Consider the following 26,925-nt stretch of genomic DNA (forward strand, 5'->3'; position numbering starts at 1 on the left):
TTTTTCTTTACATAGTTGAATGTGCTGACAACAAAATCACACAAATTATTAATGGAAATTAAATGTATCAACCCATGGAGATCTGGATTTGGAGTCACACTCAAAATTAAAGTGAAAAACCACACTACAGGCTGATCCAACTTTGATGTAATGTCCTTAAAACAAGTCAAAATGAGGCTCAGTAGAGTGTGGCCTGTATGACCTCCCTACAACACCTGGGCATGCTCCTGATGAGGTGGCGGATGGTCTCCTGAGGGATCTCCTCCCAGACCTGGACTAAAGCATCCGCCAACTCCTGGACAGTCTGTGGTGCATCGTGGCGTTGGTGGATGGACGAGACATGATGTCCCAGATGTGCTCAATTGGATTCCGGTCTGGGGAACGGGCGGGCCAGTCCATGGCATCAATGCCTTCCTCTTGCAGGAACTGCTGACACACTCCAGCCACATGAGGCCAAACCGGTCATGCTGGAGGATGTTGCAGGCAGCAGAATGTTCTCCACAGCGTCTCCAGACTCTGTCACATTTGTCACATGTGCTCAGTGTGAACCTGCTTTCATCTGTGAAGAGCACAGGGCACCAGTGGCGAATTTGCCAATCTTGGTGTCCTCTGGCAAATGCCAATCGTCCTGCACGGTGTTGGGCTGCAAGCACAACCCCCACCTGTGGACGTCGGGCCCTCGCCACCCTCATGGAGTCTGTTTCTGACCGTTTGAGTAGACACATGCACATTTGTGGCCTGCTGGAGGTAATTTTGCAGGGCTCCTCCTTGCACAAAGGCGGAGGTAGTGGTCCTGCTGCTGGGTTGTTGCCCTCCTACGGCCTCCTCCACGTCTCCTGATGTACTGGCCTGTCTCCTGTTAGCTCCTCCATGCTCTGGACACTACGCTGACAGATATAGCAAACCTTCTTGCCACAGCTCGCATTGATGTGCCATCCTGGATGAGCTGCACTACCTGAGCCACTTGTGTGGGTTGTAGACTCCGTCTCATGCTACCACTAGAGTAAAAGCACCGCCAGCATTCAAAAGTGACCGAAACATCAGCCAGGAAGCATAGGAACTGAGAAGTGGTCTGTGATCACCACCTGCAGAACCACTCCTTTATTGGGGGTGTCTTGCTAATTGCCTATAATTTCCACCTGTTGTCTATTCCATTTGCACAACAGCATGTGAAATTTATTGTCAATCAGTGTTGCTTCCTAAGTGGACAGTTTGATTTCACAGAAGTGTGATTGACTTGGAGTTACATATTGTTGTTTAAGTGTTCCCTTTATTTTTTTAGCAGTGTATATACATTTACAAAATAACATGGGTAGCTATTTACACACTTTTTCAATATTTGGAAGACCCTCCGTCCTCTATCATATCAAATCTATTTCTATAGCCCCAGCCTAAAACTCCAAACAGCAAGCAATGCAGGTGTAGAAGCACGGTGGCTAGGAAAAACTCCCTAGAAAGGCAAAAACCTAGGAAGAAACCTAGAGGAACCAGGCTATGAGGGGTGGCCAGTCCTGTCCAGTTCTGGCTGTGCCGGGTGGAGATCACAGTGGTTGTAGAGGGTGCAACAGGACAGCACCTTGAGTAAAAATGAACAGTTTAGGGTTCCATAGCCGCAGGCAGAACAGTTGAAACTGGAACAGCAGTGAGGCCAGGTGGACTGGGGACAGCAAGGAGTCATCATGCCAGGTAGTCCTGACGCATGGTCCTAGGGCTCAGGTCCTCCGAGAGAGAGAGAGAGAGAGAGAGAGAATTAGAGAGCATACTTAAATTCACACAGGACACCGGATAAGACAGAAGAAGTACTCCAGATATAACAAACTGACCCTAGCCCCCCGACACAAACTACTGCAGCATAAATACTGAAGGCTGAGACAGGAGGGGTCAGGAGACACTGTGGCCCCATCCGATGAGACCCCCGGACAGGGCCAAACAGAAAGGATATAACCCCACCCCCTTTGCCAATGCTCTACACAATATTGTGCTGCTGATGCCAGGTGCCATAGCAGTCTCTTTCTGCTGTAAAGCAGAGGGTCACCAAGCATGTTGCGCAGGTGATGGGGGACTTAATTTTGCAAAGAACACAGCGACGCCTCCATGTTGTGCCCTTTTGGCCCCAAAGCACATCCATGCCAGCAGAAATAAATTTGGGCAGATGAACACCACTTGTGGCAGGAGCTGGATGAACCAGCTTCTGTGGGGGATGGAAACCTTGGTCCTGGGGGCTGCCATTCGGAGTCAGTGTCACTGTGAAAGAAAATGTTAAGTTAGAATAGTTTCACATATGAGCCCTGTATCAACAGGTATTATAAACAAATATATACATACATACATACATACATACATACATACGAGTACAGGGAACATAAGGTTGACTATATTATTATGACCTGCGAGATCTACTGTCTTTATTATATTACAACAAACCATCTGTATCTACTATCTCCATTTCACTTTGGCCATTGTTGTGGGCCTGCCTCAAATAGGCTATTTCATGTGGGTTGGGGTGGGGCGGCAGACACACGTAATGTCATGAAATGTGAGATGCATGTTTATATATTGCTTCTAAAATTAAAAAAATCACAAATAATATTTTCTATTATTAATATCAAACAAGGGCATTAGCATTATAAGAATTTACCAGTCCAAAACGATGTCCTATCCCGTTCATAAAATATTCCTCCACAATCGCTAAATTAATCGTCCGACAACAATCTGTCTCACTTTCCCAATCAATGGATTCTAAAATTGTGTGTACATCTGTATATCTGACTTAGTCGCCATAATGATTGATATATAAACAGCTGAATCTGCGCATTTACCAAACAATGCAGTGTGTAATATGTTTCTCCTTCCGGTATGAAACATCAATAGCGAATTACTCTCTTTACGCTGGAGCTTACTACATGGGTTGGTCTTGCAACACATAAACATGACCTATTACCGTTTACCTCAGCTCATTGGCTATCTACCCAGCTATATTTCATGACGATCAGTGGTCATTGGGTTAAAATACAGTCAATCAACAAAGCAGTGGGGAAATCATTGGTGCACAATGATGTCATGACTTGTCTTCAAATCGGTTTCTTTCAGTCAATACGTCACGCGAAATGACCCATCAGGTTTGATTGGGTTACAAACAAACCAGTTGATTGCAGTGAAACCAAACATGACTGGAAAAGTCACGTTCTGTGTGGGTTATTTACCAGAAATGTGTCGTCGAAAATGGAATGAGACGGAATTTACGACACAAGCGGTTCACAAAATGTTTCGTGTTAGGCTATAAAAACGGATTTTATCAAACAAAAGATCATTCATTGTGTAACAATGAGCATTGGAATTGCAAACAGACGAAGATCGTCAAAGGTAAACGATTTATTTTAATGCAGTTTGTGATTATGTTACGCCTGTGCTGGTTGAAATAGTTGTTTTTTTATGGGGCTATATGCTCAGATAATCGCATCGTATTCTTTCGCAGTAAATCCTTTTTTAAATCTGACAACGCAGTTGGATTAGCAAGATTCTAGGCTTTCGATACATGTGAGACACTTGTATTTTCATTAATGTTTAATATGACCATTTATGTAGCGATCACTGTATGTTGTGGAATTTCAGCCCGCTAGCGGGTTCCGTGCTCAGGGAGGTTAGTGGCATTGTTTAAAGTGACTTGTGATCCATTTATTAAAGTGTCCAGTGATTGTGTCTCAAGCATAGTTTCCTAAGAACACGAAGCGAGGAGACCATCTCTGTCGGCACCATCTATCATAAATGGGACGGGGGGAGTTGTCACACATGCAGCTAACAAAGCTATATGGAAATGTCTACTCTATAAAAAATTACAACCAAGTGCAGCATTACTGGAAAAATGGAAAAGGCAAGTGGAAGGGGGAAGAAGTAAGGAACTTATGTTTGACCTACATTAAATACCAAAATTGGTCCAAGAAAAATTATGATAAATTAAACCAGTATACTACTTGTTTTATTTAACATCTTTGGGACTGGGGGCAGTATTGAGTATCTTGGATAAAAAGGTGCCCAGAGTAAACTGCCTGCTACTCAGGCCCAAATCTAGAATATGCATATAATTAGTAGATTTGGTTAGAAAACGCTGAAGTTTCTAAAACTGTTTGAATGATGTCTGTGAGTATAACCTAACTCATATGGTAGGCAAAAGCCTGAGAAAAAAATCCAACCAGGAAGTGGGAAATCTGAGGTTTGTAGTTTTTCAAGTCATTGCCTATCGAATATACAGTGTCTATGGGGTCATATTGCACTCCCTAAGGCTTCCACTAGATGTAAATAGTCTTTAGAACCTTGTTTCAGGCTTCTACTGTGAAGGAGGAGAGAATGAGAGCTGTTTGAGCCAGAGGTCTGGCAGAGTGCCATGAGCTGATCATGCGAGCACCCGTGAGAGGTAGCTGCGTTCCATTGCATTTCTAAAGACGCAGGAATTCTCCGGTTGGAACATTATTGAAGATTTATGATAAAAACATCCTGAGATAGATTCTATACATCGTTTCACATGTTTCTACGAACTGTAATAGAACTTTTTTGACATTTCGTCTGAACAAGTGATTGTGCATTTGGATTACTGGGCTGGACGCACAAACAAAAAGGAGGTATTTTGACATAAATGGTGGACTTTATCGAAACAAAACAAACATCTATTGTGGAACTGGGATTCCTGGGAGTGCATTCCGATCAAGATCATCAAAGGTAAGTGAATATTTATAACGCTATTTCTGACCTTTCTGACACTTCTCCTTCTTTGGAAAATGGCTGGATGTTTTTCTGTGACTAGTGCTGACCTAACATAATCGCAAGGTGTGCTTTCGCCGTAAAGCGTTTTTGAAATCTGACACAGCGGTTGCAGTAAGGAGAGGTTTATTTATATTTCCATGCATAACACTTGTATCTTTTATCAATGTTTTTATCATGAGTATTTCTGTAATTTAATGTGGCTCTCTGCACTTTCACCGGCTGTTTGTTTGAGACAATGCATTTCTGATCATAACACACCAATTTCAAATTAAGTTTTTGGACATAAAGATTAACTTTATCGAACAAAACACACATTTATTGTGTAACATGAAATCCTGTGAGTGCCATCTGATGAAGATCAATGGTTAGTGATTAATTTAATCACTATTTCTGATTTTTGTGAGCCCTCTCCTTGGCTGGAAAATGGCTGTATGGTTTTCTGTGACTAGGTGCTGACCTAACATAATCATTTGGTGTGCTTTTACCGTAATGCCAATTTGAAATCGGACACTGTGGCTGGATTTACAAGAAGTTTATCTTTAAAATGGTGTAAAATACTTGTATGTTTTGAGGAATTTGAATTATGGTATTTCTGTTGTTTTGAAATTTGCGCCATGCAATTTCACTGGCTGTTAGCGAGGTGGGACGCTACCTTCCCACATATCCCAGAGAGGTTTTAAGGACCCAAAAATTGGCAGCTGCACCATACAGGTTACAAAATAGTTGAAGAGATTTTTGATGTGCCGATTCTACAGCACATACAGTTGAAGTTGGAAGTTTAAATACACCTTAGCCAAATACATTTAATCTCAGTTTTTCACAATTCCTGACATTTAATCCGAGTAAAGATTCCCTGTCCTAGGTAAATTAGGATCACCACATTATTTTAAGAATGTGAAATGTCAGAATAATAGAGTGATTTATTTCAGCTTTTATTTCTTTCATCACATTCCCAGTGGGTCAGAAGTTTACATACACTCAATTAGTATTTGGTAGCATTGCCTTTAAATTGTTTAACCTGTTATGGCTGCAATCCCGATACCGGGATCGATATGACAACTACAAGTGAAAAATAAAGGGCGCCAAAATTCAAACCACAGAAATTCCTAAAACATACATGTCTTATATCATTTTAAATCTACTTTCGTTGTTAATCCCACCAAAGTGTCCGATTTTCAAATAGGCTTTTCAGCGAAAGCACTACAAACGATTGTTAGTTATCCACCAAACCACAATAAGCACAGCCATTTTCCAGCAAAATATAGCCTTCACAAAAACCAGAAATAAAGATAATTCAAGGTTAGTGATTAATTTTATCTTCATCAGATGACACTCATAGGACTTCCTGTTACACAATACATGCATGTTTTGTTTGATAAAGTTCATATTTATATAAAAAAAATCTGAGTTTACATCGGCGCGTTAGATTCACTAGTTCCAAAAACATCAAGTGATTTTGCATAGCCACATCATTCAACAGAAATACTCATCATAAATGTAGATGATAATATAGTTATACACATGAAATTATAGATATACCTCTCCTTAATGCAACCGCGATGTCAGATTTAAAAAAAACACGTAAAAAGAAATGCATGCAATAATCTGAGACGGCGCTCAATTTAAAAACACCACAGCCGCAAACATGGCATCTACATGATAAATATTCCCTTCTACATCAGAAAGCACTCCAGGAATCCCAGGTCCACAATAATTGTTTGTTTTGTTCGAAAATGTTGGTTATTTATGTCCAAATACCTTCTTTTGTTAGAGAGTTTGCTATACATATCCAAACGCTAATTCTGGTCAGCGTTATATCGGACAAAAAATGATATTTCCGGTAGAAGAAACATTTCAAACTAAGTACTGAATCAATCATTAGGATGTTTTTAACATATAGCTTCAATAAAGTTCCAACCGGAGTATTCCTTCTTGTCTTCGTGAGCAATGGAACGCAAGTGACGACCATGAGGAAAAAGTGGGATCACAAAATGGCTGCTTGATGGACAGCTGATATATTCTGCTCTCATTCACTCCCACAACAACATAGAAGCCTCATTATAATTTCTATTGATGGTTGACATCTAGTGGAACCCCTAGGCAGTGCAACATCATTCATATCTCAAGGGGATTTCATTGGGGACTCTGGTGAATACATACAAGCTCAGATTTCTGACTTCCTGTTTTCATTTCAACTCAGGATTTTGCCTGCCAATATGAGTTCTGTTATACTCACAGACATCATTCAAACTGTTTGAGAATCTTCAGAGTGTTTTCTATCCAATACTAATAATAATATGCAAATATTAGCGACTATGACTGAGGTGTAGGCCATTTGATATGGGCACCTTTTCATCCAAGCTACTCAATACTGCCCCTGCAGCCATAAAATGTTAACTTGGGTCAAACGTTTCGGGAAGCCTTCCACAAGCTTCCCACAATAAGTTGGGTGGATTTTGGCCCATTCCTTCTGACAGAGCTGGTGAAACTGAGTCAGGTTTGTAGGCCTCCTTAAATCGCAGACTCTTTTTCAGTTCTGCTCTCAAATGTTCTATAGGATTGAGGTCAGGGCTTTGTGATGGCCACTCCAATACCTTGACTTTGTTGTCCTTAAGCCATTTTGCCACAACTTTGGAAGTATGCTTGGGGTCATTGTCCATTTTGGAAGACCCATTTGCGACCAAGCTTTAACTTCCTGACTGATGTCTTGAGATATTGCTTCAATATATCCACATAATTTTCCTTCCTCGTGATGCCATCTATTTTGTGAAGTGCACCATTCCCTCCTGCAGCAAAGCACCCCCACAACATGATGCTGCCACCCTCGTGTTTCACGGTTGGGATGGTGTTCTTCGGCTTTCAAGCCTCACCCTTTTTTCCTCCTAACAGAACGATGGTCATTATGGCCAAACATATCTATTTTTGCTTCATCAGACCAGAGGACAATTCTCCAAAAAGTATGATATTTGTCCCCATGTGCAGTTGCATCCTGTAGTCTGGCTTTTTTTATGGCGGTTTTGGAGCAGTGGCTTCTTCCTTGTTGAGCAGCCTTTCAGGTTATGTCGATATAGAACTTGTTTTAGTGTGGATATAGATACTTTTGTACCGGTTTCCTCCAGCATCTTCACACGGTCCTTTGCTGCTGTTCTGGGATTGATTTGCACTTTTCACACCAAAGTATATTCATCTCTAGGAGACAGAACGTGTCTCTTTCCTGAGCGGTATGACAGCTGCGTGGTCCCATGGCGTTTATACTTGCGTACTATTGTTTGTACAGATGAACGTGGTACCTTCAGTCGTTTGGAAATTGCTCCCATGGATGAACCAGACGTGTGGAGGTCTACTATTTTTTTTTTTAGGTCTTTGCTGATTTAATTTGATTTTCCCATGATGTCAAGCAAAGAGACACTGTACAGAAACCCAACCTAAAACCCCAAACGGCAAGCAATGCAGGTGTAGAAGCACGGTGGCTAGGAAAAACTCCCTAGAAAGGCCAGAACCTAGGAAGAAACCTAGAGAGGAACCAGGCTATGAGGGGTGGCCAGTCCTCTTCTGGCTGGGCTGGTGGAGATTATAACAGAACATGGCCAAGATGTTCAAATGTTCATAGATGACCAGCAGTGTCAAATAATAATAATCACAGTGGTTGTCGAGGGTGCAACAGGTCAGCACATCAGGATTAAATGTCAGTTGGCTTTTCATAGCCGATCATTGAGTATATCTACCGCTCCTGCTGTCTCTAGAGAGTTGAAAACAGCAGGTCTGGGACAGGTAGCACGACCAGTGAACCGGTCAGGGTTCCATTGCCGTAGGCAGAACAGTTGAAACTGGAGCAGCAGCACAGCAAGGAGTCGTCAGGTAGTCCTGAGGCATGGTCCTAGGGCTCAGTTCCTCCAAGAGAAAAAAAGATAATTAGAGAACATACTCAAATTCACACAAGATGCCGGATAAGACTGGAGAAATACTCCAGATATAACAGACTGACCCTAGCCCCCCGACACACTAAATACTGGAGGCTGAGACAGGAGGGGTCTGGAGACACTGGCCCCATCCAACGATACCCCCAGACAGGGCCAAACAGGCTGTATATAATAACCCCACCTACTTTGCCAATGCACAGCCCCCACACCACTAGAGGGATATCTTCAACCACCAACTTACCATCCTGAGACCAGGCCGAGTATAGCCCACAAAGATCTCCGCAACTGCACAACCCAATGGGGTGTGCCAACCCGGACAGGAAGACCATGTCAGTGACTCAACTGACGCACCCCTCCTAGGGACGGCATGGAAGAGCACCAGTAAGCCAGTGGCTCAGCCCCTGTAATAGGGTTAGAGGCAGAGAATCCCAGTGGAGAGAGGGGAACCGGCCAGGCAGAGACAGCAAGGGCAGTTTATTGCTCCAGGGCCTTTCTGTTCACCTTCACACTGGGCCAGACTACACTCAATCATAGGACCTACTGAAGAAATTAGTCTTCAATAAAGACTTAACTTCTTGGCGCACCCATCCCTTTAGCGGGATCATTTTCGTCAACATCCACTGAATTTGAATTTGGTGCTCTGCAATTAAGTTACTATTTTCTTTTCATGAAATCACAAGTGCAATATAGCAAAACACAGCTTCGCTTGTTGTTAATCCATCTGGCGTGTCAGATTTCAAAAAAGCTTTTCGGTGAAAGCAAACCAAGCATTTATGTAAGGACATCTCTCTCAGTAGACAAAACATTACAAACAGCTAGCAGCAAAGTAGATTGGTCACGAAAGTCAGAAAAGCAATAAAATGAATCGCTTACCTTTGATCTTTGGATGTTTGCCCTCATGAGACTCCCCGTTTAACAATAAATGTTTGTTTTGTTCCATAAAGATTATTTTTATATCCAAAATACCTCCATTTGGTTGGCGCGTTATGTTCAGAAATCCACAGGCTCGAGCGGTCACGACTGGGCAGACAAATTCCAAATAGTATCCATAAAGTTTGTAGAAACATGTCAAACGTTTTTTATAATCAATCCTCAGGTTGTTTTTACAATAAATAGTCAATAATATTTCAACCGGACCGTATAATTTTCAATAGGAGAGAGAGAGAAAATGTCTGCTCCAAGCTGCTCGCTCATGCAAAACTCTGCTGGCACCCAGCCATCCACTGATGCGATGTGAACTTTCTCACTCATTTTTCCAGAATATATCCCTTTTTAAATGGAGAGAAGGCATGCAATGGAACAGGGAGCTTTCAAAATAGAAGGCACTACCTCTTTGGATTTTCCTCAGGTTTTCACCTGCAATATCAGTTCTGTTGTACTTCTGCTATACTTTTGACCGTTTTGGAAACATTAGTGTTTTCTATCCTAATCTGAATTATATGCATAATTCTAGATTCTTGGCCTGAGGAATAGGCAGTTTCATTTGGGTACATTTTTCATACAAACATCAAAATACTGCCCCCTACACTCAAGAGGTTAAAGGTCGAGACCGAGTCTGCGTCTCTCACATGGGTTGGCAGACCATTCCATAAAAGTGGAGCTCTATAGGAGAAAGCCCTGCCTCCAGCTGTTTGCTTAGAAATTCTAAGGACAGTAAGGAGGCCTGCGTCTTGTGACCTTAGCGTACGTGTAGGTATGTACGGCAGGACCAAATCGGAAAGATATTTAGGAGCAAGCCCATGTAATGCTTTGTAGGTTAGCAGTAAAACCTTGACATCAGCCCCAGCCTTAACAGGAAGCCAGTGTAGAGAGGCTAGCACTGGAGTAATATTGATCAAAGTTTGGAGTTCAAGTCAAGATTCTCGCAGCCGTGTTTAGCACTAACTGGAGTTTATTTAGTGCTTTTACCGGGTAGCCGGAAAGTAGAGCATTGCAGTAGTCTAACCTAAAAGTGACAAAAGCATGGATTACTTTTTCTGCATCCTTTTTGGACAGAAAGTTTCTGATTTTTGCAATGTTACATAGATGGAAAAAAAGCGGCCCTTGAAACAGTCTTGATATGCTCGTCAAAAGAGAGATCAGGGTCAAGAGTAACGCCCGAGGTCCTTCAGTTTTATTTGAGACGACTGTACAACCATCAAGATAATTGTCAGATTCAAAAGAAGATCTCTTTGTTTCTTGGGACCTGGAACAAGCATCTCTGTTTTGTGAACTTCTGACCCACTGGAATTGTGATAACAGTGAAATAATCTCTCTGTAAACAATTGTTGGAAAAATTACTTGTGAGAGATCTCAGAAGACCTAATATTCAGAAATGTTGACTTGCATAAAGCTGGAAAGGGTTACAAAAGTATCTCTAAAAGCCTTGGTGTTCATCAGTCCACGGTAAGACAAATTGTCTATGGAGAAAGTTCAGCACTGTTGCTACTCTCCCTAGGAGTGGGCGTCCTGCAAAGATGACTGCAAGAGCACTGCGTAGAATGCTCAATGAGGTTAAGAAGAATCCTGGAGTGTCAGCTAAAGACTTACAGAAATCTCTGGAACATGCTAACATCTCTGTTGACGAGTCTACGATACGTAAAACACTAAACAAGAATGGTGTTCATGGAGGACACCACGGAAGAATCCACTGCTGTCCAAAAAACATTGCTGCACTTCTGAAGTTCGCAAAAGAGCACCTGGATGTTCCACAGCGCTTCTGGCAATATATTCTGTGGACAGATGAAACTACAGTTGAGTTGTTTGGAATAAACACACAACAGTCACTATGTGGAGAAAAAGACACAGCACATCAACCTCATCCCATCTGTAAAATATGATGAAGGGAGCATCATGGTTTGGGGCTGCTTTGCTGTCTCAGGGCCTGGACAGCTTGCTATCATTGATGGAAAAATGAATTCCCAAGTTTATCAAAACATTTTTCAGGAGAATGTAAAGCTATCTGTCTGCCAATTGAAGCTCAACATAAGTTGGGGGATGCAACAGGACAATGACCCAAAACACAGAAGTAAATCAACAACAAAATGGCATCAACAGAAGAAAATACGCCTTCAGGAGTCCTGACCTCAACCCGATTTTAAAATGCTGTGGCACGACTTCGAGAGCGGTTCACACCAGACTTCCTAAGAATATTGCTGAAATGAAACTGAATGGTGAATGGTCAAAAATTCCTCCTGACCGTTGTGCAGGTCTGATCCGCAACTGCAGAAAACGTTTGGTTGAGGTTATTTCTGCTAAAGGAGGGGTCAACCAGTTATTAAATCCTAATGGTTCCCACCCTAAACTGTCAATGTTTACACGGTGTTCAATAAAGACTTGAAAATGTATAATTATTTGTTATTAGTTTAAGCAGACTGTTGTCTATTGTTGTGACTTAGATGAAGATCAGATCAAAGTTTATGACCGATTTAATTTAAAAAATGCTAGCTTTATTTAACCAGGTAGGCCAGTTAAGAATAAGTTCTCATTTACAACTGCGACCTGGTCAATAGACATCAAAGCAGTGCGACAAAAACAACAGATTTACACATGGGATAATCAAACGCACAGTCAATAACTCAATAGAAACATCTATATACAGTGTGTGCCAATGAATTAAGGAGGTAAGGCAATAAATAGGCCATAGTGGCAAAGTAATTACAATTTATCAATTAACACTGGAGTGATAGACAGTGACAGATGAAGATGTGCAAGTAGAAATACTGGTGTGTAAAAGAGCAGAAAAGCAAATATGGGATGAGGTAGGTAGTTGGTTGGATGGGCTATTTATGCACATTCATCCATTGCAAATCTACCATTCCAGTGTTTTACTTGCTATATTGTATTTACTTTGCAACCATGGCCTTTTTCTGCCTTTACCTCCCTTATCTCACCTCATTTTCTCACATCGTATATAGACTTGTTTATACTGTATTATTGACTGTATGTTTGTTTTACTCCATGTGTAACTCTGTGTCGTTGTATGTGTCGAACTGCTTTGCTTTATCTTGGCCAGGTCGCAATTGTAAATGAGAACTTGTTCTCAACTTGCCTACCTGGTTAAATAAAGGTGAAATAAAAAATAAAAAAATAAATGTGTTGCTTGTTTTTGGTCGCAGGTTCAGGAATGGCTGAAGAATTGCAACATTTACCTGGAGCTAACTCTTGAAAAGCATTAGTCAATCGATCAATAATGTAATAATATTTTTTTGTAAAAATGTTTATTTAAATTACAATGTATAGAAACAATGAGAATAGAAAGATTCAGAACTTTTGTGAAAAAATACAGCAGAGTTGAAAAATATATGGCAATTATCAAAACTGGATGTTTGCAGTGATAGATGGGAAGGTTTGAGGGTAGCTCATGAGTGGGACTAAAAACAAAATAAATTTATAAAAGATAACTGTAAAATGTGTGTGTATACGCTGGAAGTAAAAGCCTAAGTATTGTTGTCCATTATTTTACTCCAATTAGAGGAAGGGTGGTAGTGTTAGGGGAACATTTCTAATTATATTTGAAAAAAATATATATGTGGAATTGGAAATGATGCAGCAATTACATTGATGGAACCCACAATCTATCTGCAGTATTAAAGCTGATCTACCTCCTAACAAAGAGAGAGGGGAGACGGAACACACACACCCCACAGAGCCTCACTCCTCAGTATCTTTTCATGTCAACGTTTTGTTTCTGAAAGAAAGAATATGGAAACATGTTATCTCCATCTGACATTCTTGTCAGACTTAAATGTATGTTTGCTTGCACACACTTGATTGAGGATCTCCTGTGGTGCCTCTCTGTACTTCTGTTTTCTCCCCTTGTGCACCTTGGTCAAATGAACCTTTGTGTTGTTCAAATATTAATCCTGATGATCACGGTTCACGCTGAACACTCAAATCTACCTCCCGGCTATCTCTCCCTCTTCGCTTTCTCTCTTCTTTCATTCTCTGTCCATACACATTTGCAGTTACCCTTTCTCTCTCGCCCATGTCAGTGCTCGCTATATCTTGTTAAAAAGAGTTAGTGAAGCTGAAAGGCCAATCACATTAACATGAGGAGTGACAAGCACAGTGGAGAGAATATGGTGTGAGGGTCAAGTCAGGCGGACACTTTCAAGATTTTAATTGCATATGCCTAATTGCGCTCTTAATTATTATATATAATAACCCTCGGATCTGGAAATAAATTGGAGCAATTACTCACTACTGTCGCTGTGGCGTCTGACAGCTAAAATATCACCAAAGATTAGCACTTAATCCTGATGCACAGACAGGATCTCAGAAACTCTTTGAAGATGAGGGAGTTAAATATCCCCTTCACTCGACAATGTGTAGGCCCGCCTTGGGTGATGGGTTCCAGCCATTTTGCGCTCTGGAGTCTAATCAGTCATGGTACAGGAGGAGAGAGAGCGAGACGGCCGCTCATCTCGGACTGTGGGATGATTTGAATGTTCAGATGGAGAGGGAGCGTGGAGCAGGGTTGGCTATTTGGCCAGGGTGCAAATGCTCAGCGTCGTTCGCTCTCACTCTCTCTGCTCTAAATGTCCTGGGAAGTCAGGGAGCCGAGTTAACCTTGCTTTCATGGCATGCCAGCCTCCCACTGCCAGTTTAAAGAGTCTCATTTACAATTACCAACACTGCTCAATCCAAATAATGACTTCAATTAGGCTATTAAAAAGGGCCGGGGTGACAAGGAGACTCACCCTGTCATCTTCAAACGCCCCAATGACTGGCACCCTCAGGTAATGTTTTAATTAAAACGATGGGGACTAGTCTGTTTGCCTGATATAGGTTGTGTTTTTTCTTTGTGCCCACGTTCACTGTCTGGCATGTCATTATCTGTTCACTGCTCTGCATCTCGCACTCTCGCTCTGCAACTCGCGCTCTCGCTCTGCATCTCTTGTGCGCTCTCTCAAAATTCAGTTCAAGGGGCTTTATTGGCATGGCAAACATTTTTACATTGCCAAAGCAAGTGAAATAGATAACAAACAAAAGTTAAATAAAACAACGAACAGTAAAAATTATACACACAAGTTCCAAAAGAAAAATATAAAAAATATAAATAAATAAAAATGTGTGTGTGTGTGTGTGTGTGTGTGTGTGTGTGTGTGTGTGTGTATGTATGTATTAAGGACAATTACAACAATACTGAATGAAAACTTATTTTAACTTAATATAATATATCAATAAATTCAATTTAACCTCAAATAAATAATAAACATGTTCAATTCGGTTTAAATAATGCAAAAACAAAGTGTTGGAGAAGAAAGTAAAAGTGCAATATGTGCTATGTAAGAAAGCTAACGTTTCAGTTCCTTGCTCAGAACATGAGAAGATATGAAAGCTGGTGGTTCCTTTTAACATGAGTCTTCAATATTCCCAGGTAAGAAGTTTTAGGTTGTAATTATTATTGGAATTATAGGACCATTTCCCACTATACCATTTGTATTTCATATACCTTTGACCATAGGATGTTCTTATAGGCACTTTAGTATTGCCAGTGTAACAGTATAGCTTCCGTCCCTCTCCTCGCTCCTCCCTGGGCTCGAACCAGGAACACAACGACAACAGCAACCCTCGAAGCAGCGTTACCCATGCAGAGCAAGGGAAACAACAACTCCAAGTCTCGGAGCGAGTGACGTTTGAAACGCTATTAGCGCGCGCTAACTAGCTAGCCATTTCACTTCGGTTACACCAGCCTCATCTCGGGAGTTGATAGGCTTGAAGTCATAAACAGCACAATGCTTGACGCAGAACGAGGAGCTGCTGGCAAAATGCCCAAAAGTGCTGTTTGAATGAATGTTTACGCGCCTGCTTCTGCCTACCACCGCTCAGTCAGATTATATGCAACGCAGGACACGCTAGATAATATCTAGTAATATCATCAACCATGTGTAGTTAACTATTGATTATGATTGATTGATTTTGTTTTTTTATAAGATAAGTTTAATGCTAGCTTGCAACTTACCTTGGCTTACTGCATTCGCGTAACAGGCAGTCTCCTTGTGGAGTGCAACGAGAGAGAGGCAGGTCGTTATTGCGTTGGACTAGTTAACTGTAAGATTGGATCCCCCGAGCTGACAAGGTGAAAATCTGTCGTTCTGTCCCAGAACGGGGCAGTTATTAACCCACCGTTCCTAGGCCATAATTGAACATAAGAATGTGTTCTTAACTGATTTGCCTAGTTAAATAAAGATTCAATAAATGTGTATAAAAAAAAAAAAAAACATTTTTAAAAATCTGCAAAATCGGTGTCCAAAAATACAGATTGTTATGAAAACTTGAAATCAGCCCTGATTAATCGGTCGACCTCTAGTCCTAACTGACTTGCCAAAACTATAGTTTGTGAACAAGAAATTTGTGGAGTGGTTGAAAAATGAGTTTTAATGACTTCAACCTTAACTTCTTGAAACTCCCCATCCCGGATCCGGGATCGTGACTAAAGCCTCAGGAAAATCGCAAATAAAATTAAAATAATGCGTTTGCTCATTAGCATAACGCATTAACTTTGAAGAGCTTCGTGTAACGATTTCTGAAAATGGCAAATAAAATTAAAATAATGCTGAAAATCGTTTGCTCTCAAGCTTAGCCTTTTCTTAACAACACTGTCATCTCAGATTTTCAAAATATGCTTTTGAACCATAGAAATTGACTAATTTGTGTAAGAGTATGCAAAGCTAGCAATGCATTTTGAATAACATGTAGCACGCAACATTTTCACAAAAACCAGATAACCAAATAAATAAAATCATTTACCTTTGAAGAGCTTCTGATGTTTTCAATGAGGAGACTCTCAGTTACACACCAAATGCGCAGTGTTTCCTGAAAGCGTCTGTGTGTAGGAGAAATCGTTCCGTTTTCTACATTGCGCCTGGCTACTGAAACGAACCGAAAATGCAGTCACCTACAACGTAAAACTTTTTCCGGATTAACTACATAATATCGACCGAAACATGGCAAACGTTGTTTGGAATCAGTCCTCAAGGTGTTTTTTCACATATCTCTTCATTGACATGCAGTTCGTGGAAGCTTGCTTTACTCTCTGTATTGTTTGGAAAAATACTGGCAGGTGACTTTTGCGCACCAATTTCGGCGCAGGACACCGGGCGGACACGTGGTAAATGTGGTCTCTTATGGTCAATCTTCCAATGATCTGCCTACAAATACGTCACAATGCTGCAGACACCTTGGGGAAACGACAGAAAGGGCAGACTCATTCCTCTTGCGTTCACAGCCATATAAGGAGATCATGACAAACAGAGCCTCAAAAATCCTTGTCATTTCCTGGATGCCATCTCATCTTGGTTTTGCCTGAAGCTCACGTTAAAGGGCACGCACAGAGAAGATCTTTCTATTTCTGGACACGTCAGAGTGTTTTCTTTCGAACAGTAGCAATTATATGCATAGTCGAGCATCTTTTTGTGACAAAATATCTTGTTTAAAACGGGAACGTTTTTCATCCAAAAATGAAATTGCGCCCCTAGAGTTCCAACAGGTTAACTTAAGTGTATGTAAACTTCTGACTTCAACTGTATGCGTCTCTGTGGTCATACATCTAGCAGGAGGTTAGGAAGTACAGCTCAGTTTCCACCTCATTTTGTGAGCAGTGTGCACATAGCAGGTCTAATCTTGAGTGCCAGGTCTGCCTTCGGCGGCCTTTCTCAATAGCAATGCTAACTGAGTCTTTACATAGTCGAACATTTCCTTAATTTTGGGTCAGTCACAGTGGTCAGGTATTCTGCCACGGTCTACTCTCTGTTTAGGGCCAAATAGCATTCTAGTTTGTTCTGTTTTTTGGCTAATTCTTTCCAATGTGTCAAGTAATTATCTTTTTGTTTTCTCATGATTTGGTTGGGTCTAATTGTTTTGCTGTCCTGTGGCTCTGTGGGGTCTGTCTGTGTTTGTGAACAGAGCCCCAGGACCAGCTTGCTTAGGGGGCTCTTCTCCAGGTTTATTTCTCTGGAGGTGATAGCTTTGTTATGGAGGTTTGGGAATAGCTTCCTTTTAGTTGGTTGTAGAATTTAACGGCTCTTTTCTGGATTTTGATAATTAGTGGGTATCGGCCTAATTCTGCTCTGCATGCATTATTTGGTGTTTTACGTTGTATTTTTATAGAATTCTGCATGCAGTGTCTCAATTTGGTGTTTGTCCCATTTTGAGAATTCTTAGTTGGTGAGCGGACCCCAGACCTCACAACCATAAAGGGCAATGGGTTCTATAACTCATTCAATAATTTTTTGCCAGATCCTAATTGGTGTGTCGAATTTTGTGTTAATTTTTATGGCATAGAAGGCCCTTGTCTCTCAGATCATTCACAGCTTTGTCGAGGTTACCTGTGGCGCTGATGTTTAGGCTGAGGTATATATTGTTTTTAGTGTACTCTAGATGGAAGTTGTAGTCCTGGCAATGGGACCTTTTTTGGAACACCATTATTTTTGTCTTACTGAGATTCACTGTCAGGGCCCAGGTCTGACAGAATCTGTGCAGAAGATCTAGGTGGTGCTGTAGGCCTTCCTTGGTTGGGGACAGAAGCACCAGATCATCAGCAAACAGTAGACATTTGACTTCTGATTCTAGTATGGTGAGGCCAGATGCTGCAGACTGTTCTAGTGCCCTCGCCAATTCGTTGATATATACAGTACCTGTTAAAAGTTTGGACACACCTACTCATTCAAGGATTTTTCTTTATTTTTACTATTTTCTACATCGTCAAAAAGTAGTGAAGACCTCAACTATGAAATAACACATGGAATCATGTAGTAACCCAAAAAGTGCTCAACAAATAAAAATATATTTTATAAAGTAGCCACCCTTTGCCTTGATGACAGCTTTGCATACTCTTGGCATTCTCTCAACCAGCTTCACCTGGAATGCTTTTACAACAGTCTTGCAGGAGTTTCCACATATGCTGAGCACTTGTTGGCTGCTTTTTTGTTCCAACACGGCGACTGGAACTAAAAATCTCCAATTTGGACTCCTGATTAAAGGACAGATTTCCACGATCTAATGTCCATTGCTCGTGTTTTTTCACCTAAACAAGTCTCTTCTTCTAATTGGTGTCCTTTAGTAGTGGTTTCTTTGCAGCAATTTGACCATGAAGGCCTGATTCACACAGTCTCCTCTGATCGGTTGATGTAGGGATGTCTGTTACTTAAACTCTGAAGCATTTATTTGGGCTGCAATAGCTGATGCTGGTAGCTCTAATGAACCTATCCTCTGCAGCAGAAGTAACTCTGGATCTTCCTTTCCTGTGGCGTTCCTCATGAGAGCCAGTTTCATCATAGTGCTTGATGGTTTTTGCGACTGCACTTGAAGAAACTTTCAAAGTTCATGAAACTTCATGTCTTAAAGTAATGATGGACTGTCTTTTCTCTTTGCTTATTTGAGCTGTTCTTGCCATAACATGGACTTGGTCTTTTACCAAATAGGGCTATCTTCTGTATACCACCCCTACCTTGTCACAACACAACTGATTGGCTCAAATGCATTAAGAAGGAAAGAAATTCCATTATTTAACTTTTAACAAGGCACATCGGTTAATTGAAATGCATTCCTCATGAAGCTTGGTTGAGAGCTGGCTAAGAGTGTGAAAAATGGTCATCAAGGCAAAGGGTGGTTACTTTGAAAAATCGCAAATGTTTTTGATTGGTTTAACACTTTTTAGTTTACTACATGATTCCATGTGTTATTTCATCGTTTTGATGTCTTCACCATTATTCTACTATGTAGAAAATAGTAAAAATAAAGAAAAACCCTTGAATGAGCAGGTGTCCACACTTTTAACTTGGTACTGTATGTTGAAGAGGGTGGGGCTTAAGCTGCATCCTTGTCTCACCCCACGGCCCTGTGGGAAGAAATGTGTTTTTTGCCAATTTTAACCGCACTCTTGTTTGTACATGGATTTTTTTTCCCTAACACCACTTTCCATCAATTTGTATAGCAGACCCTCATGCCAAATTGAGTCATGCTTTTTTGAAGTCAGTGAACCATGATAAGACTTTGTTTGTTTGTCAATTAGGGTGTGCAGGGTGAATACTTGGTCTGTTGTACGGTAATTTGGTAAAAAGCCAATTTGACATTTGCTCAGTACATTGTTTTTGCTGAGGAAATGTACGAGTCTGTAGTTATTGGGGTCAATTTTGTCTCCACTTTTGTGGATTGGCGTGAGCAGTCCTTGGTTCCAAATATTGTGGAATATGATCAACCCCACAGGCCTTTTGGGGTTGTAGGGTTTGTATTTTGTCCTGTAGTTCATTCACTATAATTGGAGAATCCAGTGGGTTCTGGTAGTCTTTAATAGTTGATTCTAAGATTTTGAATATGTTTTTGCTGTTTGTTCTTTGTCATCGAGCCAAAAAGATTTGAGAAGTGGTTTATCCATACATCCCCGTTTTCCAATTTTCCCAGAAGTGGTTAGATTCTATGGATTCTTCAATTACATTGAGCTGATTTCTGACGTGCTGTTCCTTTTTCCGTAGTGTATTTCTGTATTTTCTGTATTGTTTTAGTGATTCACCATAGTGAAGGCTGTGGTTTTCTGGGTCTTTTTGTTTTTGGTTGGATAGGTTTCTCAATTTGTTTCTTTATGTTTTTGCATTTTTCATCAATCCATTTGTTGTTAATTTTCTTAGGTTGTCTGCTTTAAATGTTTAGATTTGATAGGGAAGCTGAGAGGTCAAATATACTGTTTAAGTTTTCTACTGCCAAATTTACACCTTCACTATTACAGTGAAACATTTTGTCCAGGAAATTGTCAAGAAGGGATTGAGTTTGTTGTCTAATTTGTTTTTTTGGTAGATTTCAACACTGCTTTCCTTCCATCTATAGCATTTCTTAATATTCCTTTGGCTTTAATGCCTCGTGATTGAGCAAAGCTCTGTATAGCGTGATTTTGTTGTGGTCTGATAGTGGTGTCAGTGGACTGACTGTGAACTGACTCTGGGTTGAGGTCAGTGCTAAAGTTTTCTACAGTACTACTGCCAAGAGATGAGCTATAGGTGTACCTACCATAGGAGTTCCCTCAGCATACCATTAACAATAAACATACCGTCCAACAGAGCTGTAGGAGTTGTGACCCGTTTTCGTTGGTAATGTTGTCGTAATTGTGTCTGGGTGGCATATTGGGAAGGGAATGCTGTCACCTCCAGGTAGGTGTTTGTCAACCTGTGTGCTGAGGTTGTCTGTCGGGTTCTTGTCCAGTTCTGGCATTGAGGTCGCCACAGACTAGTACATGTCCTTGAGCCTGGAAATTGTTGATCTCCTCCTCTAGGATGGAGAAGTTGTCATCGTTAAAGTATGGGGATTCTATTGTGTTGTCGTTACGTGACTATCATTAATCTGATGACTGTTATTCATTGAATAATTCACAAATTCACCTACTACGTTTAATTGTTATTACATTAAATTAATCATGTAGCAATTAACTCATTAGTAATTTGGTGCACCACGGAAAAGTTGTTTAACCAGTTACCGTCTCCCGAATTAAACTCAAGAATGTATAGATATAACAGTCACTAATTAATCATTTCCTCATATCAGTCTCATTCTGAACATTGCAGACTTCGTGAATCTGCACAAACCCGAGTCTCACTGATCATTCCGTACCACACACATTGATTTGATTATTTTACAAACTAACTAAATGATAACATAGGATACACACACACACGCAGTAGGTTATTGATTAGTAACTTATTCCGCTAGGGACCTGTTGTCATCGTATTGACACAATATGACACTTGTGAGTAGGGTTCGATTGGGCCCCAGTTCTTTGGATGGCCTTCACCTTCGTTCTCAGGTGTAAGTCTCTGATTGTTCACGACGTCACAATGTCCTTCTTAGTTGTCTGTTTACTTGCACTCGTTCTGGAAGAGTGGTCTTCTGAGGACGGGCTAATCAGCCATGTCGATGATCCCGGAGTGGGGATGAGAGTTGTGTAAGCAACGATAATTTGAAGAGAATAACTGAATGGTCCTACTTAAATTCACTGTCTTAGATACAGTACTTAGAACAGCTACTCAACAGTAGCATTGGATTGTTAGAGGATCTTTTGTCTTCAACCTTGTGTTGCGTTCCGGGGTCGTGACTAATATGGACCAAGCTGCAGCTTGTGGTCCGTCTAGTCCGATATGTTTATTCTTAATTTGATCCTGTATACCCTCTGGTACAAGGGGTGTCTACGTCATGCTGACACAATCCCTGGGCTCCCGGGAGCGTGGCTAGTTACAAAGCACGGTATCATCATTTACTATGATCTTGTTAGAGAACTAAAATCACAATCTTATCGTCACAATAACATTCTCTTTATCCTTGATATTTCTACACAACGTAAAGGATGTAAACCAGATGGACACAGTGTAAAAGCTCTAAGTTACAATGTTTTCTGTATAACGTCTTCATACAACTTTTAATGACATCACAAAATAGGCATTCTTTTTCCATATTCAATCAATCATTCCCAACAATTGGATGTTGAAATATATTGTCCCAGTGTCCATTGTTAGATGTTGAAGTTTTGGGCGGAAAACTCTTCTGTAACAAAGTGACAATCCATTCGCCCAAACTAGAGACCAGGATGGAGTTGGTCTGCTGCATTATAATTTACGATTGACGTGAGGTGTCATAAAATCCCCAAACTCTCTGCATCTCTCTCTCTCTGCATCTCTGCATCTCTCTCTCTCTCTCTGCATCTCTCTCTCTCTGCATCTCTCTCTGCATCTCTCTCGCTGCATCTCTCTCTCTGCATCTCTCTCTCTCCATCTCTCTCTCGCCATCTCTCTCTCGCCATCTCTCTCTCTCGCCATCTCTCTCTCTCGCCATCTCTCTCTCTCGCCATCTCTCTCGCCATCTCTATCTGCATCTCTCTCTCTCTCTCTCGCTCTCTCTGCATCTCTCTCGCTCTCTCTCTCTGCATCTCTCTCTCTCTCTCTGCATCTCTCTCTCTCTGCATCGCTCTCTTGCTCTCTCTCTCTGCATCTCTCTCTCTTGCTCTCTCTCTCTGCATCTCTCTCTCTTGCTCTCTCCCTCTCTGCATCTCTCTCTCTTGCTCTCTCCCTCTCTGCATCTCTTTCTCTCTGCATCTCTTTCTCTCGGCATCTCTTGCTCTCGGCATCTCTTGCTCTCGGCATCTCTCTCGCTCTCTGCATCTCTCTCTCTCTGCCATCTCTCTCTCTCGCCATCTCTCTCTCTCGCCATCTCTCTCTCTCGCCATCTCTCTCTCTCGCCATCTCTCTCTCTCGCCATCTCTATCTGCATCTCTCTCTCTCGCTCTCTCTCTCTCTGCATCTCTCTCTCTCGCTCTCTCTCTCTCTGCATCTCTCTCTCGCTCTCTCTCTCTGCATCTCTCTCTCTGCATCTCTCTCTCTCTCTGCATCGCTCTCTTGCTCTCTCTCTCTGCATCTCTCTCTCTGCATCTCTCTCTCTTGCTCTCTCCCTCTCTGCATCTCTCTCTCTTGCTCTCTCCCTCTCTGCATCTCTTTCTCTCGGCATCTCTTGCTCTCTGCATCTCTCTCTCTCTCTCTGCCTCTCTCTCTCTCTCTCTCTCTGCATCTTACTCGCTCTCTCTCTGCATCTCTCTCTGCATCTTGCCCTCTCTCTCTCTGCATCTCTCTCTGCATCTTGCCCTCTCTCTCTCTGCATCTTGCTCTCTGTTCTTTTAATCTGTTTCTAACACCATGGGACAATATCTCCACTGGTCTGTGGTCCTTTCATGTCATCCTCTCTGTCATCCTCTCTTTAGCATAATTGGCAGTCCGTTTGTCTGACTGCATACATGTCCCTCTGTCTATGCTTAAGCACTTTATAACGGCATTAGACCCATCTCCTCTAGTCTGCTAGTCTGTGTGGCTTTTCGTGTCATTGTTCACTGGCCGTACAGTCTCCGACAGATCATTATCTTATGGGGGAGAACAGAAGGAACGAGGAAGAGAGAAGGGGAGCCCGGATCTGTGTGCGGGGAGCACAGCCTTTATATTAAGCCTTATTTAATTAGTCATTTTCTTTCTGTCCTCCCCTCCTCCCCATTTGTTTGTTTAGCTCTGTTGTTTTATGGGAGGAAGGGGAAGGAGGGGAGGGAAGGCAGTAGACAGAAGTGAGGTTGACATAGGATTACTGTTAATAAGCAGCTGAGGGACATGGGGGGGGATGGGCTCCAGGGACTTTATGGCTTTTCATTACTGAGGTTTTATCATTCAAATGGTTCTCATCTGCTCTGAAACAATATGAGTCTTGACGACACACGGTGTGTTGTAACTTCAGTCAGGTTGGATTTCTATAAATGTTGAGATACATGGAGAGCACAGGAGGTTGGTGGCACCTTAATTGTGGAGGACGGGCTCGTGGTAATGGCTGGAGCGGAATCTGTGGAATGGTATCAAATACATCCAACACTGAGTTTCCATGCGTTTGCCATTCTATTTACTCTGTTCCAGCCATTATTATAAGCCGCCGTCCTCTCAGCAGCCTCCAGTGATAGAGGCAGTAACATAGATCGATGGGAGTGACAGATAAATGGATGGATCGATTCACATTCATTAGTTTTTTTTCTCACATAGAGAAGATGTTAAAAGAGCTTTTCTGCTTCGTTAGTCTCAAATAAAGGTCCTCCTCATCCTCCTGTCATTGAATAATGTCTTCTGGGATGAATGGCTTTTCATTAGCGACATAATTAGGAACTGCAGGCAGTGTTCAACATGGTCCATCACAGCAGCACAGCAGCTCATAGCACCATTAGACTGTGGTCAAAAATCTGTTTCTCACTCTGCTTATTCTGAGAGAAACATTTCAATCAAAGCGTACCCGTTGCCTTTGGGGAAAGATGGCTGTTGAAGGTCAGTTGAAATTTAAACGGCAGTAATTAGATTGCTGATTAGTCATTGCCTCCCAATGCAACTCTGAGTAATGGCTTATTGTGCTGTGGGTGTGTGGAGGTAGGCTTGACAAGAGAGGGGAATGCCAGTGGCGCGTGTTGACTTAATGTCACCCATCCATTTAGCTTCCGCTCTGGTTGGCCTGGCAGGCACTGGAAACGCCAGGCTCATTCATCTCAGGTCTCCCACTCAGCGGCCACGCACATGGATTCTGTCATACCCCCCTGACACACACACACACACACACACATACACACACACACACGTGTGCACTTTAACACAGACAGACGGACATAAACAACCACACACACACTACAGAAACAACGACACACACACAACCACCCACACCTGCAAATGCTCTCACTCCCCAGGGCGGTCATGCGTGCACATACACTCAGCCCACTCTGAAAAGCCCTTTGATTGATTGACAGACCCCAGCAGTTATTGGTATTCCAGCAGTGAGCCGCACCCACTATGAGTGACAATCGGATGGATGTTTTTGCAGGTCCAGACTCCTCATCCATTTTAAAACATTTCACCCGTCTCTGTCTTTTCTCCTTCTGTCTCCATCAGAAGGGCATCCCTATTGGCCAGTTCTGCCAGGGCTTCAACGAGAAGACAGAAGAGCTCAAGGAAGGGAATCCCTCTGCCCATCCAGATTCATGTTGAGGTGTGTTAAAAATACTACTCACTCAGTGTACCCAGCCGTGCCCCCTACAGCTTACCCTTTCAGAGATCCTGCCTGATTTCACTGGCTGCATACCATTACCCAATGACCTCCATTATTCATACTGTTCCACTGAAGTAAGCTTTTCCGTTTGCATTCATTAATCTAGCGTTTTCCGGGGGGACGTAAAAGTCTCCAAGAATTTCGCGTGTATAAGAGGATAGAATCATTGTAAAGAGGATAGAATCATCGTAAAGTGTCTTTTATGAATTTTTTTCATATGGTATTAATTTTTCATATCTGATACAGCAGTGTTTTTTTTTATCATTTTCAAAGTCCTCTAGCCAATTATACATGCATTGATGTCAGTGCATATGTGGAATATCTAATGAGGGAACAGATTAAGCCTTGTAAACCCCATAGGCATTGACTTTGTCAGAAAGACTCAGAACTTTGTCCAACCCACCTGCAGCCTCGCTCTTACTCACGGGCTCCATCTGCTGGTCACTACAAGCATCTCCTCACTACCCAAATGTCCTTTTGTGTATATAAAGGGGGATACCAAGTCGGTTGTACAGCCGAATGCATTCAACTAAAATGTGTTTTTACGCATTTAACCCAACCCCTTTAAATCAGAGAGGTGCGGAGGGCTCTGCCCTAATCAACATCCACGTCTTCAGCGCCTGGGGAACAGTGGATTAACTGCCTTGATCAGGGGCAGAACGATAGATTTTTACCTTGTCAGCTCGGGGATTCGATCCACCAACCTTTTGGTTACTGACCCAATGCTAGTAGAATTTCCCTTGCCGTGTCGATCTACTGAGTATTGTTTGTCATGCTTTATATAATACACTATATATACACCAGTATTTGGACACCTCTTCAAATTAGTGGATTTGGATATTTCAGCTTCACCCTTTGCTGACAGTTGTATAAAATCAAGCACACAGCCATGCAATCTCCATAGACAAACATAGGCAGTAGAATGGCCTTACTGAAGAGCTCAGTGACTTTCAACGTGGCACTGTCATAGGATGCCACCTTTCCAACAAGTCAGTTCGTCAAATTTTTGCCCTGCTAGAGCTGCCCCGGTCAACTGTAAGTGCTGTCATTGTGACTTGGAAACGTCTTGGAGCAACAACGGCTCAGCCGCGAAGTGGTAGGCCACACAAGCACACAGAACGGGACCTCCGAGTGCTGAAAGGCACAGTGATTAAAAATCGTCTGTCCTCTGTTGCAACTCACTACAGAGTTCCAAACTACCTCTGGAAGCAACGTCAGCACAAAAACTGTTCATCGGGAGCTTCATGAAATGGATATCCATGGCTGAGCACAAGCCAAAGATCACCATGTGCAATGCCAAGCGTCGGCAGGAATGGTGTAAAGCTCACCGCCAATGGACTCTGGAGCAGTGGAAACGCGTTCTCTAGTGTGATGAATCACGCTTTACCATCTGGCAGTCTGACTGACAAATCTGGGTTTGGCGGATGCCAGGAGAACACTATTTGCCCCAATACACAGTGCCAACTGTAAAGTTTGGTGGAGGATAGTCTTGGGCTGTTTTTCATGGTTTCGGCTTGGTCCCTTAATTCCAGTTAAGACAAATCTTAACGCTACAGTATCCAATGACATTCTAGACAATTCTGTGCTTCCAACTTTGTGGCTACAGTTTGGGGAAGGCCCTTTCCTGTTTCAGCATGACAATGCCTGGCCTGTACAGAGCCCTGACCTCAAT

The 26,925-nt window shown here is 41.9% G+C and overlaps 1 pseudogene; it reads left to right on the plus strand.

Annotated features, from left to right (window-relative positions):
- LOC135544992 (large ribosomal subunit protein uL11m-like) overlaps window positions 1–26,925 on the plus strand; it is a 62,510-nt pseudogene that overhangs the window by 30,207 nt on the left and 5,378 nt on the right.

This window comes from Oncorhynchus masou, chromosome 9 (genome assembly GCF_036934945.1).
Source record: "Oncorhynchus masou masou isolate Uvic2021 chromosome 9, UVic_Omas_1.1, whole genome shotgun sequence".
Lineage (NCBI taxonomy): Eukaryota > Metazoa > Chordata > Actinopteri > Salmoniformes > Salmonidae > Oncorhynchus > Oncorhynchus masou.